This window comes from Dasypus novemcinctus, chromosome 15, assembly GCF_030445035.2.
Source record: "Dasypus novemcinctus isolate mDasNov1 chromosome 15, mDasNov1.1.hap2, whole genome shotgun sequence".
NCBI classification, from domain to species: domain Eukaryota; kingdom Metazoa; phylum Chordata; class Mammalia; order Cingulata; family Dasypodidae; genus Dasypus; species Dasypus novemcinctus.
This window is the reverse complement of record NC_080687.1, coordinates 106,238,574-106,255,499: the sequence shown is the minus strand read 5'-3', so window position 1 is coordinate 106,255,499 and position 16,926 is coordinate 106,238,574.

Here is a 16,926-nt window from a genome sequence, read left to right as displayed (position 1 = left end):
TTTTAATATTCCTTCTTCTCTTGAGGCAGGTTAGTTTAGGAAAAGGCAAGATGAGTCTAAGATCTGGCAGAAAAACATGGCCACAAAACATGTCACCATGGAATCCTGCCTAGCCATCCCCTGAGGGAAAGACCACCACCGAGAAGGCTGCTGGAAAGACTCCACAAGAACCCCATTTGGAACAAGATTGGAATAAGATCTCATTGGGGTCAATGGAAAACACTGGATATCCTGAAGGGACCTTCCATTGGCCCCTGGTGAAGTGGTGGGTGGGGGAATCTGAAGAGCAAATAGCTAGGGCCCTTCCCCAACATTAGGAAAGGGAGGAGTAAGTAATAACTTAATAAAGATAGCCCCACAAGCCTAAAATTCTCTCCCTGCCTAAAGGAGCCTGCATCTGCAGGTTCAGGTGTGCAAACTTGTGCTCTTCTAGCTTTTCTCAATAAACTACTGACCTAATAAAACCAGCACCTTCTTAAATTCTTTTGTGTAACATAGCAAAGAACTGGAGGAATCCATCATCCCCCAACTTCACTCCTTTTCTCTTTCTTTCCCTTCTAGGTAAACTTGATGGTGTCCCAGAGATGTCTAAGGCTAGTTTCACTTTTAATAATTCTTTTATCTTTCTGCTTCTTAGCCTGGCTCATTTCAAGTATCTTGTCTTCTAGTTCATTTCTCCTGCCAGTTCCAATCTGCTCTTGAAATCATCCTGGGAATTTTTCATTTCTGCTCATTTGGTCTTAAACTCTGATAGTACTGTATGGTTTCCTTTTAAATATTTCTATGTCTTTATTAAGAGGCTCATATTGCTAATTCATTGTTTACTTGGTATCCTTTAGTTTTTTCTTTGGATTTTCCTTCACCTTGAGTTTTTTGTTTTTTTGTTTTTAATGTGGTTTGTTCCTTTTGTCTATATTCTGTTCTTCAACATTGTAATTTTCTGGATATTTGTTTCCTTCATTTGGGTAGACTATCATGTCTAGTTGTTTTTCTTTGCTTCTTTTTTTGTCTTGTACTTTTTTGTTGCATGCTATACATTTTAATATTTTATCTTAACTCTGGGATTTATTCCCTGAGATGTCTGTTTCTTGATTTTGTTACCAACTGGTGATAAGTCAGAGATTTTCTTGAACTTCACCACTGCCATAAGGACTGTCTGCTCAAGGCAAATGTGGTGTGCAGGGTTTTCCCTGTTTCTGGGCCTGCATGTTGTCCTGGGCTTTTGCCAGTTGTGTGGTGTTTTCCTGATTTCAGGACTTATTTGTTCCCCTGTTTCCCAGGAGACAGACCCCCCTTTCCTGCATATTTGAAGCCATAAGCCTTTCCCTCAGATGATCAGCCTCTATATTTACCTATTTTCCTTTCTTTGTCTCAAGCTGCTTTTGCCTGGAGGGCAAATTCAAGGAGGAGGGGCACAATGGAGAGGACTTTCTGAAATCAATCTTTCCCTGCTGAAACCATGCCAGGGACCCAGGAAGGACTAAAATACCCTGGGCAGTGATCAAGAAGGACTCCAAGAGCTACTTCCACAGTTCCCCAAAGTTGATCTTTCTTGTCCTGACCAGCAAATGCAGCCTTTCAATTGTCCCCAGCAGCCCTGAGGGACCATTGCATCTTTAAGTCTCTCCACTGTGTCCTTTGTCAGGGTTGGGTTCAAACAATGGTAACCCTCACAGTCAGGACCCCAGTGATCTGCTGTAGCTGTTCAGAAGCGTTGCACCGTGCTTGGCCATGTTCACCACTGTTCTTGGGAAAGATGACTCGTATGTCCCTTTCTGTCACCAGCCAGCTAGCCATGGAAGGAGCACAAAGTGGCCTGTTGCAAGAGTGGGGAATGGGTGCCCTTAGCTACTGCATGGAGAGAGACATTGTTGTCCTTTATTATAATTTATCAGCAGCCTGCTCTTCCCTGGATGCTGTACAGTGTTCTTCTGACCTGTGGAGCTTCAGAATATTTGTTTCAGACACTTTCTGCTTATTAGTTCTGGTGGAAGGACTGAGTCCTGTAGCTTCCTACTTGGCCATCTTCTCACAGTCCTCTCCTTTACTAGTTATTTCTTTTAAATCCATTTTCTACAGAATGTCTGCCAAAAACTGAAGTATGTTTGTTGTAGTCTTTTAGATAGAACCCATATTTCATTAGTGATATTGGTAATTTGTTTCCGTTTTCATTTACTCATATTAATCAAGGCAGAGTTTGATCAATGTGGTTGATTAGTTCAAGGAAAACCATTTTCTTATGTCAATTTTTCCTTTTGTTTCTCTATTTTGTATATCATTCATTTGTACCCATTTCTTTTTTAAAATATTCTTCTTTATGTTCTTATTGGTGGTTCACTTTGATCTTCTTTTCCTGGATTGATGAGAGGGAAATATAAGTCATTATCTATAGACATTTCTCCTTTTCTAGAATAAGCACTAAGAGAGGTAAACATCTCTCTATGTACTGCTTTGTGTTTATTAATATATATAACATATGGAAATATAAATAAGAATTTATAAATATATTTCTGTATAATATATTTTTATAATTTTCTGATTTATTTTTGTCCCACAGATTTTGTAAATATACATTGTTAAATCTTCAAATATTTGGTTTTTGTTGACATCTAATTTATTTCCATAGTATTTAGAGAACTTTCTATGTAAAATTAGGTCTTCTTATTTTATTTTATTTTTTTATTTTTATTTTTTATTTTTGTCTTTATTTGTTTTTTGTAATGTTACTTCTGCTCTAATCTTTATTACTTCTTTCCTTCTGCTTGCTTTGGGAATGGCTTGTTCTTTTTCTAGGTTTCTCCAGTTGTTCAGTTAGATCTTTGAGTTTAGCTCTTTCTTCTTCTTCTTCTTTTTCTATAATTCCTTTTTTTATCTTTATTTTTTTAATATTACATAAAAAAATATGAGGTTCCCATATACCCCCCACCCCCTGCACCCCACTCCTCCCCTCATAACAACAATCTCCTCCATCATCATGAGACATTCGTTGCATTTGGTGAATACATCTCTAAGCACCACTGCACCTCATGGTCAATGGTCCACATCATAGCCCACTCTTTCCCACAGTCCACCCACTGGGGCATGGGGGGACATACAATGTCCAGTAACTGTCTCTGCAGCACCACCCAGGACAACTCCAAGTCCTGAAAATGCCCCCACATCTCATCTCTTCCTCCCATTCCCTACCCCCAGCAGCCACCATGGCCACTTTCTCCACACCAATGCCAGATTTTCTTTGATTACTAATCACAATAGTTCATGAATAGAATGTCAGTAAGTCCACTCTAACCCATACTCTATTCCTCCATTCTGTGGACCCTGGAATAGTTGTGTCCACTCTACTTCTATATCAAGAGGGGCCTTAGATTCCACATGGATGCTGGATACATTCCTCCTGCTTTCAGTTGGAGGCACTCTTGGCTCCCTGGTGTGGTGGTTGAAAATTAGGTCTTTTTAAAAGCATGGATACTTGTTTAATGGCTTTTATGTGTATTGTCTCAAGGACATCACTAATGAAGACCACAGTGATCTGCTACTAAACAATTACAGAATTTCTACAATAAACAATTCCAGAAACACTAAATGTTATGATATGACTAAACTAACCTTTCCAACATATTGGTGATATTCAAGGTGCTATGATAATTCAGAAAACTTTGAGTAGTTTCTTATAAAATTGATATTAACCAGCAAGTCATTCTTTCATTATGTACTCCCAAGAGCTGAATGACTAGATCCAAAAGAAATTTGTACATGAATGTTCACAGCAGCTGTGTTCAAATTAATTAAGAAGTGGAGATGGTGCAGGTGGTCATCAAAGAAAAACTCATAAATAATATGTACTGTGTTTATAAAACAAATAGTATAAAATTTAAAAATTGATAGACTCTTAATATACTCAACAATATAATGTATTTCAAAAACATTATTTTGAGTTTTTTTGAAAGAAGTCATATACAAAAGAGTGACTATTGCACGAAGCAGTTTATGTAAAATTTTATAGCATAAAACATTTGCCAGTGAGAAAAACAAATAAATTACTGCCTAGTAGCTGCCTCTATGGAGAATGATTTTAGGACTAACAAGGAAGGAGAGAGAAATCACTGGTATGATGGTAATAAGCTCTGTTTGATAAGCATTTTGATAAAATAATAATTTTTGACTGGTATCAGTGAAACATAAGAATTTATGATAAATGTGCTTAGCTGCAAATTTTTCCTAAAAAAAGACCCATACTCAAATAATTAACTGCATGTGTAGTAATAAAGAATAATGGTGACTGCAACTTAATTTGAAAAGAAAATTATTTTTTAAAAAACACAAGGAAACAAAGTGGATTCAATGGATAGAGAGAAAGATAAATTGATAAAAATTACAGCAAAATGCTCATTGTATAATATGACCTTAAATGACAGATATATAAATATTTGCTATACAATGAACGAATGCAGGGTCTGTACTGTGAGACTCTTTATGAAATGAAGTGTCATATTTTAATAATACAGTTCCTAGTGAATTTCTGAGTAGATGCAAGCATTTATTTTTCAAATAAATGTAACAAATTTAAGTAATTTCTTTTTATTACCTAAAGGGAAAATTATTTATAATTTCATAATAAATAGTATTTTAAATGATAGAAACACATTAAGTTCAAAAGAAATACAGCATATAATATTGCACTTAATGAAAGATTTTGAAGAACATTTCTTCTAAATAAATATAATTATTTGCCAAAATTGTCATTTGAGAGTGTTATATAGTACTGGATAACATATTAAGATAATGAATACATGAGATAGTATATAGGAAAAGATGAGAAAATGTTACTTTAAAAATTTGATAAAATTTAAAATATTCCAAAACATTAGCTTTCTTATATATTGATGTGCCTTTCTTCTAACTCTTTTTTCCAGATTTCACAAGCCTTAATTGTTTTATAAACTACATAACATTATAGATATAACAAAACCACGTACCAAGTAAATAAACACAAAATAATTGGATATATATTTGAATGTATATTTTTATTGATTGATCAAAATCACATGCATTTCTTAATTGTAATAATATCTATTTATCCATCTCTTTATACCTAATTATATAAACACTATAAATGGTTTATTTACATTATCTATGATTTAGAACTTTATTATTTTTGTTTTTGCTGTTTTGTTATTTTGCATAAATGAAACATCTAACAGAATTGGGAGGGAGTTGCCAATAGCAGAAATCCTTTACAAAAATTTTGCAGGGTCTTTTTGTAAGCCAAAAATTAGCCAAGGATAAGTAGAGACTAGAAAGTGGAGAATTTGTGATAAACTGCAATTTGAACAACATTGAATTAGATTATGGTTTCTGTCTGGTAAGGATAACCTGATAAACATGGAAAAGTGTGCTATAGTAACCAGTATATATATCTGTTCCTTAACTTGTATAGTCCTCCTGTGTACTGAAGTAATTATTATCTAATCTTTGTAACTTCCCACTTTGAAATGCCCTAATTGCCTTTATGACTGTTACCAACTCACCATTTTGAGGCTTTCACTTCTGATTTCCCCAGTTTGAGATTCTCCTGCTGGTGGTGTTTCTCTTTAATTAAAAATGTAGCTTTGATAATATCAGTTATTTCTTTCTTGCTTGTAGGTTCCTGAGCAGACCCAGCATGATTTCATGGGCTCATGAGTGACCAGGTGTGGTACCTGCAGGACCCATTTGTCCACTACTCTCTCTCCTCCAGTAGAGAGCTTGGGATAAGTTTCTCCCATATATAGATTAATGCTCTGTTCTTTCTACATTTTGAGTTAGTGAAATGAGTTGCTACAAGGTGTGTCATAGGAACTCAGGCTCAGTCACAACAGAGATTGCCAGCAAATGACCATTTTATTACATACACAGCCCAAAGGATCCAAAAATGCCAAGGAATAGATCCAATTGTGGCCTGGGGAGACCAACTTCATGGTTGATGTTTAGTAGATGATGACACCATACATGCTGCTTCATGTCAGAAATGAGTATCAGAAATGAGGGATCCTGTGCAGCTCAAGTGTTGGGTTTTATATACACCCCATGGTAAGGGACCCTGCCACTGTGCAAGAAAGCTTGCATCAGGTAACTTTTATGCAGAGTTCCCAGCCTGACAAGCAGCTGGAGTGGTTTGTTGACAGTTTGGGGCTCAAAGTACAGCCAGGCCATTAAATTTATGGGTAGCTTATGGGCAGCTTTATTTTTCACAGTTGAAACTTAATGTCTCCCCTGGGCTACAAAACAGAAACATAGCAAAATATCTGCATAGCACAATCAAGAGTGGTAAGAAGGTAATAGGCAAGGGCTGGAGATGGACGTGGAGTATGTCCACAACTTCCCCAGAAGAACTCTGCAAGTTTTATTGTTGGATTGGTTTTTTGTTTGTTCCAGGGTCTACTCTTTGAGTCATGGTTATGTCTGTTGGGGCAGGAAGAGTATAGTATAGAGATTTTGGCACACCTTAAGACAGCTGCTTTTCAGTTTTAGGAGCCTATGTATAATTTTCATTTTTGGAGCCTTTGGTCAGACATGAGGACTTCATAGTCAAAATCTTTTATCTTCTCTCCTGAAAAATGCTCTAATGCATGTTTTCTCACAATGGGCCCAGTTCATATTTGTTTCTGAATAAATGGGTGAATTTTACCAAGGATGACTTGAATTTTCAGTTGGTACTTGGGGACTATTTGAATTAACCAAGGACGACCATTTGAGGTGTGCACATAAAGAAGTTCCTGGTCTCCACCAAAGTAAAGAAGTGCTTTCCCTGATTGGGTATTCAGAAGTTCAAAAATCTATAGTGATTCTAAAATAGCCTTTTAGAAAGATTCCTTAGAGTATGATGCTATGTATTTACTGTAGAAAATAACTAAGTTTTAATTTAATGAAATTGAGTAATTTCTGACAAAATTGATTTCAACTGTAACTGAGTTTTGTATAAATTGTCAGCTTAAATATAGAGCTCAAGTTCTTTTGATATCTTATATTCATAGGTTTAGGTTAAATCAAGTTTGTATAGTATGCAGGGTATGGTTTTGTTGAGGGAAAATAAGAGAATAGTATTGTCCTAAAGCAAAATCATTGGTTATTGCAACATCAAAAAGGTTAAAATGTAGGAAAAAACCTGAGCGAATAAGAAAGTTGTAAATGTTTTGCAGAAAACTAATTTCATTTCCCATGGTCAAAGCTGGATGAGATATAGTGGGGTTTTCTATAAGATTGTTCAAAACATTATATTCATGCAAATTTGAAATTTGGTTTTCTCTCCATTAAAATCACAATATTTTCTGGGATTAATGTCTGCTCCTCATAAGAGGTTATTAGAAGTTTTATTTATCTTCTGAGTAATTTGCATAGAAGGCATTTATTCTGTGTCTTAACACAACAATTTTCACTGTCACTCTTGTCATCCTTATTATGTTCAAAGTTTTTTAATAGAATCAAGTCATCTCCCTTTAATTTTTTTCCTAAAGTAACAATTCATTTTATTTTATTTTATTTTATTTTTAATTATTTATTTATTTTTAAAAATTACATTCAAAAAATATGAGGTCCCATTCAACCCCACCACCCACACCCCCCGCTCCCCCCACAGCAACACTCTCTCCCATCATCGTGACACATCCATTGCACCTGGTAAGCACATCTCTGAGCATCACTGCACCCCATAGTCAATGGTCCACATCATAGCCCACACTCTCCCACGTTCCATCCAGTGGGCCCTGGGGGGATCTACAATGTCCTGTAATTGTCCGTGAAGCACCACCCAGGACATCTCCTCATCCCAAAAACGCCTCCACATCTCATCTCTTCCTCCCATTCCCCAAACCCAGCAGCCACCATGGCTATCCTTCCCACGCCCATTCCACATTTTCTCTGTGGACATTGGATTGGTTGTGTCCATTGCACATCTATGTCAAGTGGGGGCTTAGATTCCACATGGATACTGTCATCTCCCTTTAAAATAACTGTTTGTAAATAATCATACTACCTCTATAATGCTGTTTTAATCTTTTATTGTCACTTTGGTTACATAAGGAGCTAAGTATTGTTCACAGTGACCCTTGACCATATTGGCATGTATAACAAACCACCTGACAATTGTGATATTTTGGATCACTCATGTATGTCTCCTTGATCTCATATTTTGGCAGGTGTCCTAGAAAAATCACAAAGATTTCTTCTTTCCCCTTATAAAAAGAGAAATGTTAAAACTATGTTTATTTGATATGTTGGGAGACTTGAATGGAATGTGCAGTCAAATTAAAAGGAATTTTCTAATGTTCTGTTGGTGAAATTTGAGTGGTAAAATAGTTAACATAAATGAGTCAGAAATTATATGAAGTTCCTAGAGAGTTGCTAATGACTTTAGCATTCATGAAATGTTTTTGTATCAATCTGAAAGGTATTATGCAACAGTATAGTATTCTTGGTTATAATTTCAGTTATTCTTTATAATATGCTACATGACACAAAAACAATCGAGTTTCTTGTTCAGTTATATTATATGACTCTGGCACTTCCTTGAAAGAGCTTACAGTTAGGTATAGATGAGAGATTTGCATTCAGGGGAAAAAAGGAATGTTAACTGAGAGGTAAGGATGGTTTTTAAATCAAGATGAGGTCAAATACTTTGCCAACAGGGCCCTTCATTTATTTTTAAATTGACTTTATACTATCTCCAACATATTCAACTTTACTTATACCGAATTATAATTAAACTTATCATTGTATATTTGTGAAAATCAAAATAAAAGTTTTAAGAGTCCTTACTGGAGAAATGGGTGTCAAGTGAAACCAGTAGCAAATTCCAGTCTGCAATTGGATGCAGTGACTAGAGCACTCCCAGCTATATATAAGCAGTAGCTGCTACTGCAAAATTAGTGAAAGTGTCAGCTGATTTGTTCAGGGAGACACTTTGTGGCTAACAGAGTATACTGTTCACCACTTTCTAATCTCAAGAAAGCTCAAAGGCTGACCTTTTATGAAATCATATTGCTCTCTCCTTAAAATATCCAAATCCTCCATTGTAATACATTAAAGCCAGCACTCTCTTACCCCTCTCTGAAGAAAGTTGGCCTCTAGATTTTGTAATTCTTGTTTTATTGTTATCATATTCAGGGCCAGATGTACAAAATAAAAGCCCTTGTTTTGATCTTATTTGTAGACATGCCTTACCTTAAAACATATAAACATGAGGCAGATTATGAACAGATTATGAACTACTACAGTAGAAGCAATTAATGGTCAACAAGCCCCTGGCCTCACCTTGTCCTAGCAAGCTGAGCTAAAACTTTTAATTAGAGGTAGTCATTTAACTAAAGGAATATTTGTTAATATTTGTACTGACCATAGATATACATTTGGAGTAGTTCATAATTTTGGAATTTTATGAAAACAAATGATGCTTCCTGAAGTCATTAGGAACCAAACAAAATGATAAATAAGTATCTGAACTAATAGATGCAGTGTCATCACCTAATAGAAAGGCAAAACAAGGAAAAATTGCTGTGATACTGATGAAGGCTCACACTCACAAAACTGGGTGAGAGTATAAGAAAAATGCCACATTATCTGCTCAAGAAATTGTGGAGACAAAAAGATTTTTTCCCATGAATAATGTCCCTCTCCAAATAAGTTAGCTAACAGTTAGCAAAATGCTTCTCAACTTTAAACAGAGGAATTGTGTCAGCAGGGTTACAAATTAAATTCTGGGAATGGAATCTAGGAAGTGCTAGATAGTGCCATGGTTGCCCCAGAGTCCCTAAAAGGATCTACATGTGAATACTTCATGAAACTACTCATTATGTGTGATAGTTAGGCTAATGTGTTAACTTGGCCAGGATTGTGCCCAGTTATTTGGTCAGGCAAGCACTGGGCTAATTGTAATATAAGGACATTTATGGACTGAAGTCATTAGTGAGTTCATTGCAGAGATGACTGATTACATCTACAATCACCTAAGGAGACTGCAGTCAGCAATGAGTGAAGTCTCATCCAATCAGTTGAAGGCCTTAAAGGGAGACGTGATTTCATCATTCTGAGGTCAAATTCTGATCTCTACTTCAAACAGACATCACCTCCTGGGAATTTATCAAGGGCCTTCATCAGAGCCGCTGCTTTGCAGCCTATGCTGCAGAATTGGAACTTGTGTATCCCCATAGCTGCATGAGAGAATTTTATAAAATCTCATATGATTTACAGATATCTCCTGTCAATTCTGTTTCCCTAGAGAACCCTGACTAATACAGCTTGGTAGCTTGGTATTGGGAATGGTTCTTGAGGAAAAGAATCTTAAACATGGGATTTCTCAAGTGTTTGGGAAAGTTTTGCAATAGACTCTCTACTCTAATTGGACTAAAGAGTACTAATGATTCTTCCCTTTCTATTAGTCAAGAAGCCACTGACAGTCCATGGAGATATGCAAAATATCACCACTGGAACCCCCTACTTCCAATCTTAGAAGAGGCAAGGATCTGGGTGAGAGTGTTTTCAACATCTTAACAGAGCTTTGTGGACTCAAAAGGTAAAATGATGTTCACTGGTCTTCCTAGATACTCTGGATACAGTTACAAAAGAAAAGGGTGAGCTAAAGGATTCAAATTTGCAACTTAAACAAGGCATGAATAATGTGAAAGTTTCTATGTGTGCTCTGAAAGAAAATCACTTCATGCAGCCACAGACTTGAGATCTCTGAAAACCAGAATCAGACTCTCATTGTATGAGTAGCAGAGTTACAAAGGAAACTAGAATTTCAACCTCTCATTTTGTCTGCTGTTAAAGTGAAGGCATTGATTGGAAAGGAGTGGAACCCTGAGGATTAGGAAGGAGACATATGGGTTGATGATGATATCAGTGGGGACATTGGAGCTCTAAATTCTACTGAGACTTTGCCAGATAAACCTGTGATATTCTGCCCTTTGAAGACCACACAATGTCAAGCTTGCATCACCCAGCCTCCAGCCTGCCCCAAGGAGTCCAAACCTCCTTCCAGCCTCAAGGTGGTACCAGCCAAACTAAAGCCTCCACTGCCCAGCCTCCAGCCTGACCCAGGGAGTATGGACCTCCTCCCAGCCCTGAGGCAGATATCAGCCAAACTCCAGCATGTACTGCCCAACCTCCATGATGCTTTGAGTTGGAGCTTTTTGATGTTGGGGGATTTTAATGTTGGAGTTTTGATGTTGGAGTTTGATGCTGAAGTCTTAAGTTGGAGCCCCAGGAAATAAGAACACAGAGGAAAGAGAAGCAAGCCCTGGGAAGAGAGGAACCCTAAGCCCAGAGAGAAGTGAGACCTGGGAAGAGAGGAACCCAGGAAGCCTGAATCCTGGCAGACATCAGCAGCCATCTTGCTCCAACACATGCAAATAGACTTTGGTGAGGGAAGTAACCTATGTTTATGGCCTGGTATCTGTACACCCCTATCCCCAATTAAACACCCTTTATAAAAACCAACTGATTTCCAGTATTTTGCATCAGCACCCCTTTGGCTGACTAATACAGTGTGTTACTTTTTTTTAAGAAACTAAGTATGGTTTAAAGTGATGTGTATGGCTGCCAAGTTGCCAAGGGTTGGATTATGATGGTTAGGCTAATGTTTCAACTTGGCCAAATAAGTGTGCATAGTGGTTTGGTCAAGCAAGCACTGGGCTAATTGTAATACATGGACATTTATGGACTTTAGCCATCAGTGAGGTCATTGTATAAATGGCTGGTTACATCTGCAATCAACCAAGGAGATTGCCATCAACAATGAATGATATTTTATCCAATCAGTTGAATGCCTTAAAAGGAGAAGTGATTTCAGCATTCAGAGTCTATTTTCTATTCTACTTTGGATAGCTGTCTCCTCAGAACTCATCAAGGACCACATGGTTTGTAGTCTGCCTGCAGAATTTGGACTTGTGCATCCCCATGGTCACATGAGAGAATTTTATGAAATTTCATATGATTTGCAGATATCTCCTGTTGATTCTGTTTTCCTAGAGAACCCTGATTCATACATTATGGAATGCAAAACAATGAAAGAGAACATGAAAACATATAGGTGGGTAGTCTTGGATCAGGTAGTTCAAAATAGCTATAATAAAATTCATACTTGCCAGGCACATTTTCCAGGCAAATCCTTGATATATGTATCACCGTAAACCTTGCCTCCCTAACTGGACTACTTGAACATCAGCTGATGGACTTTACCAGCCTGTACTTTCAATGTGTTATAATTATTATGGCTCATGCTTTTCATGTTTTCAGAATGGATTGAGGCATTCCCTTGTCAAAATAGGAATACTGCAACTGCAGGGGGAAAAAACTATGAAAAAACAGTTTTCCAGTGGAAGGAGCACCCTTTGAACTCTCAAGTAACCTGGGAAGTAATTTCACTGAAAAGATTATAAAAAAGTGTTTCCCATACAGCAAAACCCTCCATTGTCCATACCATCCTCCATATGTTGTAAGGGAGAATAAATCTATAGGATATTGAAATTAAAATTTAAGTACTCAGTGCTATCTTTTCTCCTGAGAAAACACCATTGACAACACCTGACATAATTATAAGGCAGCCCATGTATGTGGGTAAGTTCAGTAGAGAGACTCTATGACAGTTTGATGCTGAATTGATCCCAGAGAATCATGTCCTTAGAACTAATCCATTCCTGTGGATATAATCTATTGTAAGTGGGACCCTTTTTTTAGATTACTTCGGTCAGGTATGAACCATGGTGAGATTTAATCCTTATTGGAGTCCTTACTAAATGGGACTTATGTGGAGAGAAATTGATGTGGGTGCCCAGAAAGAAACCCACAGAAGGTGAGAGAGAAAGCCACAGGCAGAGAAACTGGAAGCTGAAAGCAACAGAGTCCAGAGGAGAAGGTAGAGACTGGCATATGCCACTATGTACCTTCCCATGTGACAGAGGAGTCTAGGATCACGGGCAACTGTCTTTGAGAAGAGAGCTTCCCAGATGATGCCTTGATTTCATCACTTTTCTAAGCCTCAGAACTGTACATTTGCAAGCCAATAACCCCCCATTGAAAAAGCCAGTTCACTTTTAGTATATTGGTTTCATCAACCTTAGCAAACTAAAACAGGATCCAATGATAGTGAAGTGTGATTTTTTTCCAGTACTGTAAGAAATTAATGGAATATTCTTAGGGATATTTTCAGGTAGTTACAGAAGCTTTTACTCACCCTCTACCACCAAAAATCAACATTCTGCCACCTGCAATCTGATGACCTCATATTCTGGAAAAGAGAACAGCAAAGAACCAGTCTCTAGCCTACCTTGAAATAATCTTATCTCATTTTAATATCTTCACATATAGCTGTCAAATTAGAAGGACTTTTGTCTTGGGTACATAATTCCCACCTAAATTTGATGCAATTTCCAAGGTCATTATATGAGATGGAATATGACCTAAAAGTAACCCAAATAACTCAAAACAGTTGATACCATCTGATGGGTACACCAAGATCATGGAGCAAGAACCCATTCAATCAAGTGTTTTGGATGTTTTAGGGAAATTTTTTGGGTGATGAGGTACAAGTAAACATACCCAGCAAGACTGCATGAAATGAGAGGTTTATTAAATCAAAGAGCCTGGTGGATAGAATGGAGAATGAGGGCAGTGGAGCTCTCTAGCTTTCCTAACCTAGGCTCCTGTGAGGGTTCATGGAGAGGTGGGGAAAATCACGTTTGTTCCAGGCTCTTGCCTTTATTGTTACCCAGAGGGAAGGGATAGAGTTTCCTATGGATTCAGGGGATTGGCAGTTTTGAAATAAATAGTGGAAAAAGCAGATGTGATTAAGGTCCATTGGAGAAACTGAGGGCAGCTTCTTATTTTCCAAGCCATATGGAGATAGATGCCTTGTAAGTAAATGATGCAGCAGGAAAGAGCAACAGTGGCAAGGGGGCAATTGAGAAGAAGTGGCAGAGGCTTGTCACAGAAGCTGAAGTTAATGGTTGTCATCCATACCTATGGAGGTGCAGGTGTTGGTAGCTGTAGTTATGTCCAGGGAAGGGCTAACTGGGATTGTTGCTCAAAAGGGGAACTTATGACTAAGCCAGACAAGATGAAGGTGTGCCAATATAATTTAATTTATTTCATTACACCAAAATTCCCTTGTTTAATTGAAATGCTTGAGCATTATCTATTTTTATCATTTTGTTTTTATTCTTTTGTTACCCTCTTCCAAAGTCTATTTTCCATCCTTTCTCTAGTCACCAAAATACACTCTTCATTGAAATAACATTATTAATCATTGCTACTCCTTTAAGCTTAGATCATGCCCTAACTCTGGTCTTTCAAGAGGTTTCTAGCATTATAAATTTAATGTTTGCTGGGTTTGCCAGTATCTAGATGAAAAACTGGACCTAAAAAATGTTCTATCTAACAAAATTTGACCAATGGGCAAAAAAAAAAAAAAAAAAAAAGGTAAATTATTTTACAGGATTTGGCATCCTGTTAAAAAATTAGTCAGAACTTTTAAAGACTTCTAAGCAACATGAATTAGGTATTGGGAGATTTTACACGAAGCTTTAGCTTAGCTTTTCACTACCTTCAACTTGGTGACTAAAATATATTCTTCATACGTAGAAAACTGAAGTAGGACAGGGTCAAAATTGGATATATGTCAGACTGAATATAACCAATTGGGTTATATTCAGAAAATTGATTTGGGGCTCCCTTATTCAATGACAAAGAAATTAAGAGACTCTGATAATTATACTTTTACAGACCTAACAAAGAAAATCACTAAAACTAGATATCGATTCAATGACAAATACTCCACTACCACTTGTAATGCCCACATTTCCCCTTATGCAATACAGATAACACTTACATAATATGATTTGATCAATATTCAAATCATGTATGAAGTCAAAATTCAATATACTTAATTGGAAATAACATACATGGATTGTTACATCATCTAAATAGAAATGCTTTCTGCTTGCTCAGACTAACTCACTCTTTTGTCAAATGGCAACATAATGATGCTAATATGACATCCTCAAAAGGTAGGAAAGAAACAAATAGACATTCCAAGTGGTTTCTGCATTTAATCTTATCCTAAATTTAGATCATACATGATTGTTTATTTCCCATGAGGGAAACTGTATAAAGCTTTCTTCCATGTTTAGTGAAGAAGATGTGGAATAGTTTATCTTGTTCTATCTATATGAAAATTGTTTACACTAGCAAGGGAACATCTGGAAGGTGGCAGAGCAGGGAGATCCAGGACACACTCCTTCTCCAAAACAGCTAGGGGAATGCAGGAATAGCCTGAAGCAACTGCTCTGGAGCTTGAGAGGCCAGGGAAGCACTATACAGAATCCAGGGAAGAGTGGATAGAAGAAGCTGAGAAACTGTTAAGGAACTGTGAGTAGCTCACTCTGAAGTGACTGTTGACACCCATCACCCACTCATGGTTTGGGCTGCCTTGGGATCCAGTCCCTGGCTGCCTGTTGTGGATGGAGAAGGAAATGGAAGTCTTCTACTCCAAGAGTGGTGGGGAGGAGGCAAAGCCTAGCATTGATCATCTTTTGATCAGTGAGTTTGGATCACTGGCTTCCAGTTTTGAATTTCTCTTTTTTTGCCCAGAAATGGATGACCACTGCCATTGAACCACCCCACTGCTGACATGGGGGGAGGCAGTGAAGGTTTAAAGACAAAATGCCTCCTTAGGATTGCAGGGAACAGTTTGGGGCAAGCCAGGAATGCAAGCTTCATGGAGTTGTGAAAAACGCTTCTGGTACCTTACCTTTTCCTCCCACCAGAGCTCTTCTGGTGCTTTTCTGGCCCTCTTTGTGAGTCTTGGTCCAGATTTCACTGGAAAAACTGACTTGGGAAGGTCCTTTCTGGGGTGACCCATCTTCAATAAATTACCCTCCAGGCAAAACAGCTAGATGCAATGAAAGGAGTGTATAAAAAGCAATAGAAACAAAACATAGTAAAGAAAGCTGATCAGTATTCCCAGAGAAGGAATTGAAGAAAGGATCTTTCTTTTGGGGTGCAAGAATTACAAATAGTGCAATCTTAAAAATTATACCACATACATGGCCTTGAATCAGACAAAGAAGATCTGGGAAAATCTGATTAGTTAAAACAGGCGATTCTATAAGTCTGGAATAAGTTGAGACAAGTGTCAAAGAAGAGTTTTAATGCAAAGCCAGTCAACAATAATGTCCTAGGCCAGAGAGAGAAACTGATTTTCATTGTAAACTCACTGTGGCAGTTTGAAGATTTTGTGGATCCCAGAAAAGCACATGTATTCTTGGAGCTAATCCATCCTGGTGGATTTGGGCACTTTAGATTGGATTCAGTTTGGGACCTTTGTTTGGATTGCTTCAATGATTTGTGGCTCAAGGTGGGTCTTGGTCATCTTCCTGGAGTCCACTATAAATGGGGGATGGAAAGCAGCAGACACACAGAGAAAAAGTTGCAGAGATGCAGAGAAGGAACCCAGCAGCTCAGAAAGAAATGGGAGAGAAGAAACCACAGAAAGAGCAGCAAAACCTGAAGGAATGAGGCCCAGAAGAGAAACTGATGCTTCCTTGTGCCTTGCCATGTGGAAAGTGTCCAGGATTGCCAGCAGTTAACCTTCAATGGATCAGCATCTATGAAAATGCCTTGATTTGGACATTTTCCTAGTCTCTGAACTGTAAGCTTCTATCCTAATAAATTCTCCTTATAAAAGCCAACCAATTTCTGGTATATTGCTCCCAGCAACTTTTAGCAAACTAAATACTAATGAAGATAATCAGATACCTAGACATAAGTGAAAAATTACAAGCCATATTCAGAAACAGAAGTTTATGACCCAATCAAAGGAACTAATTTAAACTCCAGAGGAGATGAAATAATATATGGCCAAAGAGATAAAGGATATGAATAAGAATAGGAAAG